The sequence below is a fragment of the Danio rerio genome, chromosome 24 (genome assembly GCF_049306965.1).
Source record: "Danio rerio strain Tuebingen ecotype United States chromosome 24, GRCz12tu, whole genome shotgun sequence".
Classification (NCBI taxonomy): domain Eukaryota; kingdom Metazoa; phylum Chordata; class Actinopteri; order Cypriniformes; family Danionidae; genus Danio; species Danio rerio.
Window position 1 is genome coordinate 5,602,804 of NC_133199.1, and position 19,351 is coordinate 5,622,154.

Here is a 19,351-nt window from a genome sequence, read left to right on the forward strand (position 1 = left end):
TTTTTGACATTGGCTTTGTGAGTCCTGGCCTTTAAATTGCATGAAATATAATAATATTATAACATTAATATATGATAAGTTTATTTATAACATTCATTTATTCATTTTCCTTCGGCTTAAGGCTAATTTATACTTCTTCGTCAAACGCCGGCATATGCTACGGCGCTGACGCATAGCCCTTCGCCGTGGCCATCGGCGTCACTGACGTGCACCTCTCAGAAAGTGTAACTACACGTCGCAACAACCCGTAGCGCAAGCTCTGTGATTGGTCGGCTTGGTAGCGCTGACGAGTCTGGGCGGGACCGAGAACCGCGCGAATGGTGCGGGCGATTGTTTACAAGTGTGGAGTCCCGTGAAGGAGCTCCGGATGGAAAGTTTTGTTTTGTGTTTACCTCATAGTTGAAGTTGTTGCACGTCCGCCGGTTCCTGCCTCAAAATGAGCGAGTTTGAGCCACTTGTATATCCCAGAAGTGTTCAGGAAAAGCAAAAAAGCAGCAAAGACACTCAATACAGAGGAAGATTTACACCTCACTGCCAACTAGCGTTTCGGAAGTGTTAATGCAGACCAACAGAGACAGTGCACAGAAGTATAAATGCACAGCCACGCGCGTTGCATGTGCCGAGGGTTATGCCGGTCACTTGACGCAGAAGTTTAAATCAGGCTTTAGTCCCTTTAATCATCAGGGGTTACCAACAGCGGAATGAACCGCCAAGTCATCGATTTTTTGTTTTACAAAGCGAATGCCACAAAGCTGCATTATGTTGTCCAACAGCTGCAATATTTGTCAAACTGTAGTGAGTTTATTTCTCTGTAATACACAAGGGTGAAGAGGCTGTACAAGTGCTAATATTGCAGAATATTGCATGGCTATAAGCCAATCAGATTCAAGAACCAGACCGAATATTTATATATATATAACCTATTTAAATCTTTAAATTGCACTTTAAGCTGAAAACTAGTATATTGCAAAGTAAGCATGAAAATATTATTTACTGTCAGACAAAATAATTCGTTTATTAAACAATTTGTTATAAAAACGTATGTTTAAGCTTTCCCGTAACACACATCTGAAAATATTTCCCAAGGGTTTCCCAAGAGGGCTGATAATGTTGACTTCAACTGTATCTATCCCAAGTAAAAGTGGTTTCTGCTTTGGAGAACAGGGATGGTTGATTGACTTCTTGGCATCAATTACCATCCGACAAACATTACACTTCTCTACACAAACATTAAGTCTATAAAATACACAGTTGTCAAGGAAACCATCCAAAGCGGTAAAGCCCAAGCCATAAGTGTCATTCAATACAGACCAGACCGCAGCGCCAGGGAATCTAAAGTGAGGCGTGAAATAAATAGTGTCATTGTGATGCTCGAGACGCAATGATTCCATCTGAATGCTAATATCCTCAATGTATGCTTGTTTACAGAGAGCTCAGCGAAGGGCTTCAAAACTAATCAAATTAAACAGCTAAGAAATTGTTATCCCCTGAATGAAAGGTACGTAACATTTCTTTCTGGGCTTAGATTCGGATCACATTTGAGCACCAAATCCCATTTTAAGCCACTCAGCGAGCTGAGATGAGTTTAATTTAGTTTTAACTCAACATCTCTGGCGACAACCCCTGCATGCTGATTAGCGCATCCGCCATTATACTTGGGCCACAGGAAGATTTCCTTTTTTTTTTTTTTCCTACAATGGTGCATGTTCTTATTGTGAACACTAGCAGTAAAACATACGGTTTTAACTGAGGTTGTAGTTGTAGCACAGGATGTCTCTGCATGAGAGGTGCATTGCATTATGTGACACTACATGCGTGAGTGCCTTGGTAGGGCATGACCTGCATACATGAGTAGCATTAGCATGAATTCTCCTCTTCTTCTCGGCTGGCGCTGTTGAATTTGTGGGATTAATTATACAGGGAAACAATGCAATGTAAATTTTCTACTTGGATCTTTCTTCAACTCCAAGAATATTTAGGTCCCTGGGTTCGAAGCTGATTTTTACTATTATTATTGTTCTCTTAATATTTATATTTTTAAAAACTAAAGCAATACATTTATTCTTACAATTTTCAATTATATCAAGGTCCCAATAATTCATAAACTGTTCCATTCACTTACAAAAAACTATAAAAAATACATGATTGTTCTGATGACCTAAAGTAAAGGTTTAGCATTTTTTACCAATGCAAACGTTCCTTTTGTTCTCAAAATATGTTTCAAATGGTGTTTATTTGTATCTATAAGTACACAGCAGATGTCCTTCCAGCTGCAACCCAGTACTGGTAAACATCCATACACACTTATTCCCACACATACACTATGGACAATTTAGTTTAATTAATTCATCTATAGCACATGTATTTGGATTGAGTGGAGACTAGGAAGAGAGCTTGCAAACTCTACACAGAAATGCCAAAAGACCCCGCTGAGACTCAAACCAACACCATTCTTGCTGTGAGGCGACAGTACTAACCACTGAGCCACTGTCAGCCCAATGTATATCAGATTCATTCATTCATTTTCTTGTCGGCTTAGTCCCTTTATTAATCTGGGGTCGCCACAGCGGAATGAACCGCCAACTTATCCAGCACGTTTTTACGCAGCGGATGCCCTTCCAGCCGCAACCCATCTCTGGGAAACATCCACACACACACACACACACACACACACACACACACACACACACACACTCACTCATACACTACGAACAATTTAGCCTACCCAATTCACCTGTACCGCATGTCTTTGGACTGTGGGGGAAACCGAAGTACCCGGAGGAAACCCACGCGAACGCAGTGAGAACATGCAAACTCCACACAGAAGCGCCAACTGAGCCGAGGATCGAACCAGCGACCTTCTTGCTGTGAGGCAAACGTGCTACCCACTGCGCCACTGCGTCCCTTGTATATCAAATTATTGTCTATTAATTTTATTATTGTCTATTATAATTGTAATTATTGTAATTTACTTTTCTCTTTGATATTTTTGAATGTAAATGAATGAGGTTTTAAAGTTTAAGTCTCTCTCTCTCTCTTTCTCTGTGCATGTGTGAGATTATGTTTATGCAAAGGACGATAAAGCAAAGCTGCGGCCATTTGTGAAAAATACCCTCTACACTCAGTGGAGTGCTGTGGACTGTCACTGGATTTCCATTTTACTCCTTTCAGCTCCATTTTTTAAACTAAATGAATCTCTATGGACAGTTTGGTGCTTTCACTGCATAATGCCTTAATTTTCTACTGAACAAAAAACCCCAAAACAAAACAATAATACGCCATAAAAGTCTTGCAATGGACCATATAACACAAACTTTGGCCGAAAGTGCGTTTGAAAGCGACACCATATGGTTGTAATTGTCATCTGAAACATGCGCCTTCTTGAAACGCATTTCCAGTATTCATGAGCCGGAATAAGCCCTTCATACAGTACAACACACCCACCGCAATACTTCCTCCCACCTTAATGCACTTGTTCTTCAAACGCATTATTGATCGCTCTGTTACACTCCATTCGTCTTTCCACTCATCTCTATGTACATACATTGGTATCAGCCACACAAGCTGTTGTACACTTTGTTGCAATGGTCACCATTCGGGCACCTTTATTTAAAAGCAGTGAGTCAGCACTTGAGGTGTAATTAAGGAATGCATTAAACAGCAAAGAGCACCTTTGTGCTAAATGGGGTTGTGTAACCGCCGAGCTATAAAGACTGTTTGAGAGGAAAAGACTGCTTTAATGAGTGCCAGAATCGTTTTTTAACCACTTCACACCCGAATTATGTTCCAAGAAAAACGTAAAAGTATGTTGTCAGTTGAGGCTCCTATAAATGAGACCAAATTAAAATAATAAAAATTCCCAGTGACCAATATGTCAAAATTGAGTTCTTTCCTTAAAGAAACACCAAAACACATTTTTTAAACTGTTGACAGTCGTATATGTGTCCCACACTGCTAGAAAACACTATTAGGACACATATATTTCCCTAAAAAAGTGAAAATTGGTTGTTTTTGCGTTATTTCGAGCAAATTCGTACTTCCGGTTTGAAACAAATTTTTGAAGCTGCGTCACGGCCATGAGATCTTAGCGTGTATTCCAGCGTGTAGACTGGACGTCTGTACCTGGGAGTACCTTATTGTGTCTCTGAGTGTGCTGCATTCATTCATGAGTAAAACTTAGTTCAAACCAATCAGCACGCTCTATTGTGTATGCGGTGCAACTTTATTAATATGCATGCTAGTTTCCAAGACTGTACCTGAAACAGTGTTTAGACGGCAGAGAGAAGACATGTTGTGTTGCCAAAAGAAGTGGGAAAAGATTAAGAATTGTTTGGAGATACGGGTCGTCAGTGTTGCTTTTATAATGTGCTGCAGTGAAGGTTTTCCTGCTATGAGAGAGCAACTGGACTTGCGTGTGGATCAGTGCACGCGACACAGGGCACAAATACGTTTGTACGGAACATTTTTTACTCGAGAGCTTTTTGCATCTGGAAATAGTGAAATCCGGATTAGCTGCTCGTCTCCTTTTAAAAAAGACGAGGCTCCAGTTGGTGTTAATAGTCCTGTCTCTACAGATTTGTTAAGTTTGTACTATCAGTGCCCTTTCTTTGTTCAATCAGATGGCAAAGTTATAGTTCGTATGGTCAGCAGTACTCTTTTAGTGTTTAAAGACAGACCTGAGTTAAAATGATTTCTAAGTTACTTAGTTTACACTAACATCACTACAATATTATGGACTGACAGATCTGCTGTAAATGCTACTCTTCGCGTGTAAATGTGAACACTGCAAGCAAACTATTGCAAAGTATTCTTTAATTTTAGACGCATTTTGTGACAGGATAGTCTACACACACACACAGCTTTCTGTCCAACCTAGTGCATCTGATTTACCGAGAAATGCAGAGGTTTTTTTCTCTTATACGACGTGCGGTATCAAACATTTCACCGTCATTAAACACAGTCACTGTCTTTCTCCCCTGCGTGTGTGTTTGTTTTGTCTCTGTGAAAATCAGCGCGTGCCCAAATGGGAACTCCCATTTTTATTCAAATCCTTCCTCTTTTCCCTCCCCCGACACTCCCACCTAAACAGAGCTAGACACACCCACTTTCCTGACTTTTTTCAAACTAGAGGTGTGAAAACACCCTGCTGAAACAGGGGAGTTTCATGGCCCTTTAAAACAAGCAAAAAATTCTGCCAACGGGATATACTAAATTATATTTTATTCATCAATTTTTTATTTAATCATAATATTATTTTGCTTACCACATTACAGAATAATTTGTTGTTTTAACCCTCCTGTCATATTCATATCCCGCCCCTTACTTTAGTGTTCCCAGTCAAAATTGACTGTCTGTTTTAACTGCTCTTAAACTTAAACAAAAGCATTTTTCACCACCAAATATTTATTTAACATTTTTTTTTTAGCTGTGAACCAAGTCTTAAAGTAGTGTTTATCATGAAATTATAGAATTAAACATAAAATAACTGCAGCGAAAATACAAATGAACACAAAATGAACGATACATGACAGAAATCAAAATACTTTGTTTCATTAACAAATAACAGCCTGCTTAATATAACTATCACAATGTCTGACCAAAGAAATTGACATTTTAATCCATCTGTATGAATTATCAACCAGCAAAATACAAACAAAACAGTATCCTTTCCTGTGCATTGAGTGCTCGAAGTTTCATTCAGTCCTTCAGTTGGATTATATTAGTGTACTAATATAGGGAATAGTGACTGAGAGCATAGACGGTGAGCATGGACTCAGAACTAGCACTAGTTATAGTTTGGTCATTTTGAGCGAGATGCTTATGGTATAATCCAATAAAATTATTTAAGTTAAGCTAGTGAGTGAGTGAGTGAGTGAGTGAGTGAGTGAGTGAGTGAGTGAGTGAGTGAGTGATTGAGTGAGTGAGTGAGTGAGTGAGTGAGTGTTTTACATTTTTAATTTCTAAAGCTTCCATCAATCCAAAAGGAGCCACATATTGATAAATAATGTTATTAATGATATGGTCTACATGGTTATGTTTTCTGTCTGATGGATGAACATAGTCTGGATACCCATTCATTTCCTATGGCGGTCACTTATGACCAGGAACACCACAGGCGTAACAAGGATGAGTAAAACAGTCAAAATTCAATGAAAGAAATGATCATCGCTTTTTTTTTTTCATGTTCACAAGCATAGTGTGGAGGAAATCATAAGGCCTTGAGGCAATCAGATGTAAAACACAATATTTATGAGTGATTTAAGATGTAATTCAGTCAGATTTGACCCGAACACGACAGGAAGGTTAAGGAAAAACTCATTTAATTCTGTCAAATTATTTCTGATAAGAAGACAAAATGTGTTGCTTGTCTAGAAAACACTTCTTGATTTAAAAAAGTGTTGATATTTGGACAAAAAACGAAAAAAAACAAAACAAAAGCATGTTGTGCAGTGAAGCAGTTTGTTTGAGTCCTGAATTATTCAAATGACAACCAAATTCTGAATTAGCAGATATGCATATTCAAACCATGAGACAATAGTGGTGGCGATCATTAAAGTCAAGTTTGTGCAGTGTTTGCTTTAGAGAAATTAAAACTGATTTCTAATTATAGCTTTGTCTTGGAGTGTGGCTTGAAGATTGTTTGCAAGACAAACAAACATCTTATTCTGGGAAATCCAAAATATCACACTGGACTCGGTGATATTTTTGGTTTTACTCTTTCCACATTTCCTGATGTCATTAGTGGATACTTGAAATGGCTTGCCTGTCAACAGCTTGAGAATATTCCAGCACACTAAAATAGGACAAGTGCAGTCACATCTCAAAATAATTGAAGTTTCGTTGTCTGAAAGTGGGCGGAAGGGCAGTCAAAACTTCACATGGCAGTCAGGCTCGGTATTTCCATTTTGTACAGCTATAGCGCATGATTAAGGGTAATTGGGCCCATCATCCAATCCCTACCAGTGCTTACAAATGGATATAGATCATGCTATGCAAATACCCCAGGGAAAGAAGGCTTGTATACACAGACTGAATGACTGGTGCCAGTTAAACAGCGGCTGAATTCAAACCGACTGGATTGTCTGGTGCATTAGTAAATGGCAAGCTGGCTCCATCTGTATGAGGCAGAAAATGGGCCGCCGTTTGGATAAAATGGAAAAAGAGTGAGCGCTGAGGCATTTTACTGGAACATCAGGATTTGATCAAAGCATTCCCCTTTGATTTGAGCCAACGTGAGCTCTGATACATGAGTGCTGGCATGTAGGCGTTATGTACAAACACTTGTGTGTAATGGGTAACACAGTGCAATACAATGATTATTTGCTTAATGCATTCATTTGCAATGAGCAATACACTTTTTTGTAGTATTCGCTAATCTTAATAAATATTAGTTCATAAAATATAGATTGTGGAGTTTGCATGTTCTCCCTGCCTTCGCGTGGGTTTCCTCAGGGTGCTCCGGTTTTCCCCACAGTCCAAAGACATGCGGTACAGGTGAATTGGGTAGGCTAAATTGTAGGTAGTGTATGAGTGTGAGTGTGAGTGTGAGTGTGAGTGTGAGTGTGAATGTGTGTGTGGATGTTTCCCAGAGATGGGTTGCGGCTGGAAGGGTATTCGCTGTGTAAAAACTTGCTGGATAAGTTGGCGGTTCATTCCGCTGTGGCGACCTCGATTAATAAAGGGACTAAGCCGACAAGAAAATGAATGAATGAATGAAAATATAGATTGTTAAACTTGGGCAGTACGGTGGCGCAGTGGGTGGTACATTCACCTCACAGCAAGAAGGTTGCTGGTTCAAGCCTCGGCTGGCTCAGTTAGTGTTTCTGTATGCATGTTCTTAAGGTGAATTGGGTAGGTTAAATTGTCAGTAGTGTACTTGTGTAAATGAGTGTGTATTGATGTTTCCCAGTGATGGGTTGCAGTTGGAAGATCATCCGCTGCGTAAAACATATGCTGGATAAGTTGGCAGTTCATTCCACTGTGGTGACCCCTGATTAATAAAGGGACTAAGCCGAAAAGAGAATGAATGAATGAATGAATTGTTAACCTTTATTACATGGACTCATAGTATTCAATTATTTTAGTGAATAATAATAATTGATGGTGACCCCTGATTATTAAAGGGACTCCGCCGAAAAAAAAAATGAATGAATAATAATTGAAGTAAAATTGTCATGATTACCAGCAGTGTTGCCATTGCAGGCTGCTGGAGAAAAAATCCTGTCATTCTAACAAACTACATATCCCATCGTGCCCTGCAGGCACACACCAGTTCAAGATCACACCGTGATTTCACACACAGCTGCAGAGCATCCTTGATTCCTTGGACGATTTAAGCACCCTTTACATTTATTCTTTGCCATGTCTTGGGCATGTTCCTTTAAAAGAGTAATTAGTTATAGTTACTAGTTACTTCTAACAAATAGAAAATGAGTTAAATAATTATAAAAGTGTTACCAAGTAGAGTAACTATTGCGTAAAAAAAAAAAAATCTAATTTGTCAAATGATGGTAAAATAAATATAAAGCATTATTCATGTCCTCAACTATACAGTTGAAGTCAGAATTATTAGCCCTCCTTTGATTTTTTGATTTTTAAATATTTCCTAAATGATGTTTAAACAGTGAAAGGGAATTTTCACAGTATGTCTGATAATATTTTTTCTTCTGGAGAAAGTCTTGTTTGTTTTATTTTGGCAAGAAAAAAAGCAGTTTTTAATTTTTAAAAACCATTTAAAGGTCAAAATATTAGCCCCATTAAGCTATATATATTTTTTTTTGATAAACAGAATAAACCATCGTTATACAATAACTTGCCTAATTACCCTAACCTGCCTAGTTAATCTTATTAATCTAGTTAAATTGCCCTTTTAAGCTGAATGCTAATGTCTTGAAAAATACATAGTAAAATATTATTTACTGACATCATGACAAAGATAAAATAAATCAGTTATTAGAAATTAGCTATTAAAACTAGAGTTTACCTGCAGATTACATTATCCATTAAAAGCAAATCATAAAAGTGCAATTTGATGAACAATACAACACACGCATCCTTCCCATCTATTGTCCATTTTCTAATCATCATTAAACGTCATGAAACTTATGCTCCAGACTGTTGTGAATACATAATTGCTTGCAGCAGAACATATTCGAGACATGAATAAACTACTCTAAGATGAGTGACAGCTTTTATATAAGGAGAGCACATTTTGTTTGCTGTCTAGGCTAAAATCCATTCAGAATTTTCATAAATTCACTCACGATTTCACCCTCGAAAGTGCAATTATTGACACAGCAATGGATGTGCAAAATAGATGTGCATTAAGGAAAGAGTATTCTGACTTCAAGAAGCCCCCTTAGAGATTTAATTCTGGAACCAGGCCTGGAAGACACTTTAATGCTAAAGCATTGGCTGGTTGAAGAAAAAAAAAGAAAAAGTATAATATAAGTGGAATAATTGAAAAAAAAGCACGCCCAAGCTGATAACGCAGCCACTTTTTGTGTGTGTGCAGAACTACTTTTGCACCTTATTAATAGTTCAAGCTTCCACTACTAATTTCAAAGCATCATTTTAGAATTATTAATGCAGGATTGCGGCTATGTGGCTATAAAAATGAGCAGCAGTGAGTGAGTTATTAAATAAATGTGAATTACTACTGTACTTCCCCAAAACTGCTTTAGTTTTATAATGCCACATGCATTTACAGTAATTGTCTTGTTGTGTGTGGGAGAGAGAGAGCAGAAGAACTAGACATCTGGTGCTGTCCATAGGTCTGTCATTGCACTCTCAAGTATAATTAATGCCTTGCACAAAGTACCCTTGCCTATTTTATTTTTTTACATATGCTTACTTTTTTTCAACCAATAATTTATTTATTTACTTATTTATTTATTTATTTATTTATTTATTTATTTTATGGAAATGACAAATGTTTCTCCTAAAAGATTTTAAGAAGAGTACAATAAAATTCTTAGCTTTTATTTACCTTCGATCAAAAAGTGGCATGTCCAAAATTATTCAACCATTCTCTGTTATCAATAGAAAAGATTTTATTTGTTATTACAGCAATCAATAATGCTTCCTATAAATGCTGACCAGCATATTGCATGATTACACTGGTATTTTTGCCCATTCATCTTTAGCAATCAATTCCAACTTTTTCAGGTTGGAGGGTTTCTATGCCATCAACCTGATTTTAAGCTCCCTCTACAGATTCTCAATTTGATTTATGTCAGGACTCTGGCTGGGCCACTCCAAAACATTTATGTTTTCGTCTGCTAACCATTCATATTTAAGTCATATATGCATATTTATTTACTGGCGGTGGGGTGGCGCAGTGGGTAGCGTTGTTGCCTCTTGGCAAGAAGTATGGTTCTATTTCAAGCTGGGCCAGTTGACGTTTCTGTGTGGAGTTTGCATGTTCTCCCCGTGTTCGAGTGGGTTTCCTCCGGGTGCTCTGGTTTCCCCCACAAGTCCAAAGACATGCGCTATAGGTGAATTGGGTAAGCTAAATTGTCTGTAGAGTATGGGTGTATGCCCTGGTCCTCCTTTTTAGAGGTTGAGCATTGGGTTAACGACCCACCTCGTAAAAAATAGATGTAGTGAAACACCAACATGGTGCAGCTAAATATCAACTTCGATATAAACTCCCCTGGGAGTAAGTAAGTCATAGTAGTGACACAAATATACCTACCACTCATAATTCTAACTTTATATCTTGCAATTCTGAAAACTACAGTTCAATTCGGAGGTGTAAAGTCAGAATTCTGAGAAAAAAAAGTTGCAATTCTGTTATAAAGTGACTGTACAGTATCTCGCAATTCTAAGAATTAAAGTCACAGCATGATTTAATAATTATTATTTTTTCATTCAGAAAGTATAGTGAAGAAAAAGTAAAAGATTCACAAAATATTACACTCAAAGCACATACTTAATGTATTTAGTAGTGACACAAATACACCGCTCAGAACCTTTTCAAGAGTTCCCACTTAGATATGCTTAGCATTTAAAGCAGGTTTGGCATGCTGTCCCAGGAAAGAACCCTGAGCTCAGAGATATTTGAGCTCAGGGGTCCCGCCCGGTCAATAAGCATTTTGGGGAATCCAAGATTAGGTAGGTCTCGATATCTCCCCCTTTTAGAAAGATTTAGAGATAGGATGGAAGGGGGGATTCTTCCAAACTAAGATAAAGCAGTAGGAAGAAAATGATCCATGTATAGTAAACTAGGATCACTCAGATTGGATTATTACTGATTACAGATGAGCGACCAGTCGTGCTCAATCATGTCATGTACTCCTCTCAAAATTAGTTTATGAAACTTCACATCATACAGTTACCCCACAGCTTTTGCTATAATATTCATAATACAGATGCAGCATTTGAACTCGGCCAGCTGGCCATGGTATCCGGTAAAGCAGCACTCTGTCCTATAGTAAAACGCCCTGGCAATTCGGTTAAGAAATCCTCCCCAAGCCCCTGAGCTATAGTTAAAGCACTTCCTCTATTTCAAAGCAGGGAAGGAAATCTCTAAAAATAATTTCCTACAAGTCCTTCTCGGAAGACTTCATATTTCATAAGAGTCAACCTACCACTATTACTTTACCATGCGAAACTCGCTCAGAGGGTAGAAGGGTCATAGCACTCAATGAAACATGTAAGCCAGTGGGATCGATAGAGCTTGTCCAGGGGCTCGTCTTTAGAGGCAAATTAGAAAAGTCATCACTCATAATTTTTATTACATTATCTCCTCGGCCTGGCAGATCCCTCATGATGAGCGACTGATAATGCGATTAGGATTCAGGATGCATGTGGGGTCGTTTCCTCAAATGCATGTATAAAAACCTCAGTTCCCACAATTCATGGACTTTCTGTTCTTCCTGTGTTTATGCATCAACATCACAATAGCAAGATCATAGGTCAAGTTTTGTGCTGGTGTTTACAACAAGGATCCATTTTTAACAATATTCAGCAATAATAAGTGTCATGAGTTAACAGCATAAAAGCATAGTTCATCGAAAATTAAATATTCTGCTATCATTTACTCCATGCGTTTGTTATCACTCGATTGAATGAGCGTTATCAGTGGTTATCAGCTGATAGATATGGGCTAGTAGGTGCCTTCTGCGATTAACATGGTTAATCAGCTATCCTAATAGAGAAGTCTCCAGATCCAGATCTGTTTTATATATCCTGTGATGGTTGAGTTGAGGGTTGAGATGTTGTTAAAATACAATTAATGGGAAATTTATTAAATATAAATAATTTTCGTTAACTTCCGACCACAGCCATTTGTGATCAGATTAATCATGTGGATGGATGATAACAGCCTTCTGAGCCTACCAGTAGGTGCAGAAAGCCCCTACTGGCCTATATATATCAGCTGATTACGCCCATTTTAATGAGTATTAGCATTTGAATCGGCTGATAAACCAACACAGGCTCATTGTGGATATGTACCCCTTCTATACAGTTCAATCCCGGTTCTAGGACGTTAAATCAGGTTTATTTTGTACATTAACATAATGGATATCCATACAGCATTGGATATTGCCATGTATCCTGCCACATTTGTGTGCAAAAACTTTGTAACGACACTGTGTGACTTATCGTTCTCATTGACTCCTTAACACAACAAATACATCAAATAATCATTGGGAAAGTTCTTACTGTAGTATTTACCACAAACAATCCGTGAGATCTGCTTCCTTAATGTCTTTCACTGTGCGGAGATTAAGATAAACTCTGACAGGCATGTGGGAAGAGTGGGCGGGGAGTAGCAGCATTAAAGGCACAGGCCACAAAAACTGCTACATGGTTGTTCAGAGCAGGAAATTCAATATTTTGCAAGCTATTAATAAATAATCTGATGGGTGTTTTGGGCTGAAACGTTGCAGACACATTCTGGATATACAAAAGACTTATCTTAAGTCTTGAAAAAGGGGTAAAATAGGTGCCCTATAAAATGTTTAAAAGTCTAAATGTATTTAAATACCTTTTTATACATCCAGACTTAAGACTGTTCAAGGTGTAAGAAATGGCATGTTGTGTTACTTTTACTTGATGGTAAATTGCAGGTACATTAAACTAATAAGCTTAGATTGCAGTGGCATTGTGCGATGATTTTAAAATAGCCTGGCTGTAATTCATCTTAAAAGAGGCAAACAGCCCACGGAGAGGCTCACATTATCATCTAACAGCTCTGTGGAAATAGCTGCTGACTAAAGGTCTAGCAATCTGGTCCATTATGGAAAGGATTGACATATTTATTCTTCAGATTTTCTTTTCTTATACTAAACTCAGTCAAATAAATGATGGACGTTTAAAAGTGGCCACCGACACTACGCATGGACACTAATCTGCATGTAGGCTGTAGGTAATAGGTAATGCTGAAAAAGTGACTACATTATATATAATAATGTCTTTGTAATTGTGAAAGACCCTGAACAACATCAGTGGATCAAAAAGACATACGTTTAGATAAGTACCATCGTGAATGCAGAGATAATTGAGGTCTACTGTAAAAATAATTTAAAATTTGCTTCATAGATTTTATTCACTGTAAGAGCATACGAGTTGCTGTTAAAGAGTGAATATGCCTCTGTTGTTCTTTTAGCCTTGACGTCTATAGCAACATAATGCTTTTTTTCATATATACAGTTGATGTCAAAATTATTAGCCCTCCAGTGATTCTTTCTTATTTTTATAATATTTCACAGATTATATTTAACAGAGCGAGGCATTTTTCACAGTATTTCCTAAAATATTTTTTTGCTTCTGGAAAAAAGTCTTATCTTTAGTTTTTAATTTTTTTATAAAACATTTCAGGTCATTATTATTAATGCAGGGCTGCACGGTGGCGCAGTGAGTAGTATGCTCACCTCACAGCAAGCAGGTTGCTGGTTCAAGCCTCGGCTGGGTCAGTTAGCATTTCAATGTGGAGTTGGCATGGTGTGGGTTTCCTCCGGGTGTTTTCAGTTTCCTATGAACAATATAAATGGCTAAAGTAAGATGACTTGGCATTTAGCATAAACTGTAGTGAAATAATATACAAGGACACTCTCAGAAATAAAGGTACAAAATTTGTAAAGGTACCACTTTTGTACTTTGCAGGTGCATAATGGTACATTAAAGATAGGATTTGAGTTATACATATTTTTTTTTTATTTAGGTAATATGTACTTTTAAGGTACAAATGAGGATACATTTGCTACACACCTGTACCTTTTTGAAAAGGTATCTCTCCGGTTTTGTATCTTTATTTCTGAGACTGCAGCATATATGTTTGGTGTTGTATTTTTTCCAAATATAATATGGGATCTGCATTGTTTTTATTTAATTGTTTACTCATTAAAATAAGGTTAAAAAAAAGAGATAGCAAGAATGTATCCAGGTTTTGCTAACCGACTGATAATGGTTAGAGTTTTTGCCAATAAAATGTTCTGAAAATCACAGTGTTTACTTTAAACAATACAATACTTACATATGGTACGACACTTTTTTGCATGTGTACAGCAGCAGACAACATGTGTACAGCAGGAGTGTTTTTGCAATGAATACGGATGGCTGTTTTGAAAAATGTTGGACACCTGCAACCCTTAATTTTCATAGTATTATTTTCCTTTGAAAATCAATGCTACAGGTTTCCAACATTCTTCAAAATATATTATTTTGTGCTCAACAGGAAAAAAGAAAAAAAAAAAACTGATTTGGAACAAGTGATGGCGAGTGAGTGAGTAAATGGCGAATAAATCATGGCAGAATTAAAACTTTGGGTAAACTATTATTTTAATGGGTCAAGTTCATTGCTGCCATGTAAATCATATTACATTTTCAAAGATTTCCTAATAAAAATTCCCAACATTTTTATTCGTATAAGTTTGCGTAATAGTTAAATGCTCAAATCGGAGCTCTCTAGAGAAGCTTAGTGTTCCTGCAGGTTATTAAGTTTTCTGTCAGACAGTAATTATTGAATCTTCAGTGCTGCTGTCATTTTTCGGCATCTTCAGCGCTAATCTGTCTGAACCTTCTCAAACTCTGTTCATAAAGAAGTCTGTCTCTCAGCAGCGCTATACACGACTCCACAAACCTGTCCACTTGCCGGCTCTGCATTCGCACTGCTGATTTCCTTAAAAGGATGATCATACAAGTCCTACAGATTAAACACATTTTAGCCCCTTGGTTAGTTTGCTATGTGGAAAAACTGCAGGCCATTTTTTGTGGTGATTTACGGCAGTGTGTCAAACCAGCACTTGCACAGAAGGTCGCCAAATAAGCAGCACTCTGTTATCAAACTGAGACAGAAAAACTGGGGAAAATAAGCTTTAAATGTTGTTAATCGATGCATTTTTTCTTTTCTTTTTTGCTGGTAATCTATAATGATTATAATGACTCAATGTGTGAAACAGAAGAGAATAATCTGATATTTGAGAGTTGGTGTGATTCAATTAAATCAAGCCTACTGGGTAAATATAATAAATAATGGTAACACTCAAGGAAGCTCATGCTTATAATGAAGTATAAGTCTGTTTATAATTATTTATAATCAATAATAATTCTGTAAATGCATCAACACTGTGTTTCCAAACGATTCATTCATGCCGCCCCAACACAAATCGATTAAGTCAACAATTAACAATTAAGTGGATTGAACATAAAACAATTAACCTGTCCCAAAATAATCTCAGAAATTATGCCGTTCCAGCTCATTTAAAATAAGTAATAGTTTTTTGAGTGTGTAAAGACACAACACAGTATTATTATGACATTTGTAGCTACACTTATAATAGTGCTATTGATACGTATTAGTGATGCACTTCATCTTGCATGTTCATATCACATTATACACTGATTTATAAGTATTAATTAGTCAATCATGAATCTATTTATAAAGACACAGTCTGCAATGTTAAACCATTGTTATGCTTTAGGTATAGACTGCTTAGTAAATTAGAAGATTTTGTTGTCAAATAAATGAATGGTTTATATTGTTAATAAGAGCCATGTTGCTTAATAAATACTTATTGTGAGTAATAATGCAGTTACTAACCTTGAGCATGAGCTTTTACCAAAATCTTATATCATCCAATGCACAATTATTAGCCCTCCTGTGAAATTGCAGAAATTATTTTTTTATATCAATAGTATATTAATAAAAATTATATATATATATATATATATATATATATATATATATATATATATATATATATATATATATATATATATATATTTTTTTTTTTACCAAGCATTTCCTACCATATTTTTTTTATTCTGGATAAATTATTATTTCTTGTAGTTTGGCTGAAATAATAATAATAATAATAATAATAATAATAATAATAATAATAAATATTAATAATATAATACATTTTTAAAATATGTTTATATATAAAAATTCATTCATTCATTCATTCATTTTCTTTTCGGCTTAGTCCCTTCATTAATCTAGGGTTGCTACAGCGGAATGAACCACCAACTTATCCAGCATATGTTTTACGCAGCGCATGCCCTTCCAGCTGCAACCCAGTACTGGGAAACATCCATACACACTCTTTCACACACATACACTACAGCCAATTTAGCTTATTCAATTCACCGATAGCGGATGACTTTGGACTTGAAGGACAACCTCTTGGAGGAAACCAACTCGGAGGAAACCCACGTGAACACAAAGAGAACATGCAAAGTCCACACAGAAATGCCAACTGACCCAGCCAGGGCTCGAATCAGCGACCTTCTTACTGTGAGACGATCGTGCTACCCACTGCGCCACCGTGACGCTCTACATAAAATTGTAAGGTCAAAATTATTTGCCTCCTTGAGTTTGATTGATGGACATATATATATATATATATATATATATATATATATATATATATATATATATATATATATATATATATATATATATATATATATATGTACAATAAAATAAAATAAAATAAAATGCTTTTGTCCAGTGGCTTGCCCAATTGACCTTGCCCAATTAACCCAATTAACTGGCCTAGTTAATTAACCTAGAAAGCCTTTCACTTTCACTTTCATTTCACTTTAAGTTAAATACTAGTGTTTTGCAAAATAAATATAATGTCATCAAAGTCAAAATAGTCAAATTTTGTAAAATATAAAAAATCCAAGAAATAATAAATTAATGTTTAAATCAGTATAATCACAGTAACAGTTAAATGTAATGTAGAGTTCAGAATGCGTTTACATGTGGTGCATTACAAAAAACGTGTTTAGCCCCAGTTGCTAAATAACCTTAACATTACCGTTTAAAAAGTTTGAATCAATGCAACATTAGGATTAGTAAGTATTTAAAGTTGGGAGAAATTAAAACAATTGCCATTAGAATGTATGAGCTGGGTAACTTGGGTATTTTTAGTTAGGAGAAGTATCGTGCACAAAGTACGACAAACTGAAAACTTGATGTTTCTGTTTACTTAAAATCGAAAATTCATAACTTAAAAAATTGACGTAACTGATTACCTCAAATTTTTTGAGTTTTGCCTACTTATATGGGATTACAGTGTATTTATTTAGCTGACAGATAGTTTAAAAATAGAAAAAAGACCAGACTTCAACATTCTCTGATGTGTGAAATAGTTTACAGTATCACTGCTTAACATATAATCAGCAGTTCTTCTTTATAAAAGCTTCATTTCCTCTGCCGGCTCTTTTTAACCTCCCGAATTGTACTTGCTAAGGAAACCTTGACCATCTATGGGGCTTGTGAAGATAACAGGACAGATGTGCCCAGACTTTGAAACGTACCCTTTGACTTTGCACTGAAGATTAGCACCCTCGATATGGCGGCTCCCCAAGAGGATTGAAGGAGCTTTGAAATCTCAAATGAAGAGTTAGAGGAAGCTCTGCCTGTAATCCTCTTATCTGTAATGCACCGGGTCCTCTCCCCCTCCACACTTATTGCGGGACGACTTCATAACTCTCTATATGTCCTCTCCTCCTTTCATCAACAATTGTGTGTGGGTGCAAAAGAGTCTGATGTGAAAGCTGAGAGTGAGTGTAGTGGCTGTTTAGTTTGGAAGGTTGAATTCAGGCATTCGTTGTTCATGATTTTCATTACATCTAAATCAGGGGTCACCAATCTCGTTTCTGGAGGTCCAGTGCCCTGCAGGGTTCAGCTCCAACTTGCCTCAACACACCTGCCTGGGTGTTTCAAGTATACATTTTGAAACACCCTTGAAACTAACTTGATTAGCTTGTTCAGGAGTAACTTCCGGTTCACATGAAAAACATGTATTTGATTTTTTCATTGATTGGTTTAATCTGTCTATAAGTTCTGTTATTTTTTCAGTTTACTCCCCATTTAAGTGGAAGTTTACCATGCTTGATTTAGATTTTCAATTGCAAATGACTGCTGCATTTACATCCTGGTGCGACAACATGATAGTAACACATTTCTGGCTTCTTCGACTTTTACCTCCCTTTGGGTGTGTTTGCTGCAACTTGTGTGTGTGTGTGTGTGTGTGTGGCAGTTGACTTGCTGTTTCTGACATAAGTGGTGCCTTGACACCGCACCTCTTCTCATCACTCTGAGCAAGGTCATTCACCTAACATGCTGCAATGTCATTGACAGAGTCAAGCTGTTTTCCCTCATCCATCAAATCATCTCCCTCCCTTCCTTTTTCCCCTTAAAACTGATCAAAAATGCCAAGGGATTCATTATGAAACCACAGGAGAGTCAAATTAGAGAATTAGATCAACATGTTCATATTTCTCCTACAACCCCAAATCAAAAAAGTTAGGTCAATATGGAAAACGCAAATAAAAAAATAATTTATTTTGACTTGTATATCTTTGGAGACAATACACCGGCACATTATTTAATGCGTTTTTCATAAATTTATTTAAAGTTTTCTTTTAATAAACATGTATTACAATTCTGATTATTGCAAAACATTGCAAAAAAAAAGTTAACAGTAAAGTATTTACTATTTTGCAATGTTGCCAATACTTTCCACAACACTTAAAATACATTTAAGGACTGAAGACTTCAAGTGATGAAGTGTTTCAGGTGTCATTTTGTCCCGTTCTTCCTGCAAACGAGTCCTTAGGTGGGTAAATAAAAAGTAAGTACAGGGTCTTCGTTGTCACATTTTGTGCTTCAAAAAGCACCGCAAATTCTCTATTAGAGACAGGTCAGGACTCCAGACAGGCCCGTCAAGTACCTGTATCCTTTTCCTCTGCAGCCAGGATTTTGTAAAGTTTGACAAAGGGTCATTGTTTTTCAACATTTCAATAACTTTCTCATGTATTTGATTGTAAACTGGTGATCATCGGCCCGTCTTTGCTCCTAAAGGTCTAGACTTTTCTTGGAGGCTGCTTT

General features: G+C 36.7%; 1 long non-coding RNA gene across 3 annotated transcripts in view; it reads right to left on the reverse strand.

The window, feature by feature from the left end:
- LOC137489281 (uncharacterized) overlaps nucleotides 1–19,351 on the reverse strand; it is a 380,491-nt gene that overhangs the window by 150,384 nt on the left and 210,756 nt on the right. For 2 of the 3 annotated variants that reach the window (XR_012399682.1, XR_011008686.2), the window contains one exon: nucleotides 13,881–13,981. The exons of the other annotated variant lie outside the window; for it this stretch is intronic. This is a non-coding gene — a long non-coding RNA (uncharacterized lncRNA). The remainder of the gene's footprint in view (nucleotides 1–13,880; nucleotides 13,982–19,351) is intronic. 3 annotated transcript variants of the gene reach the window in all.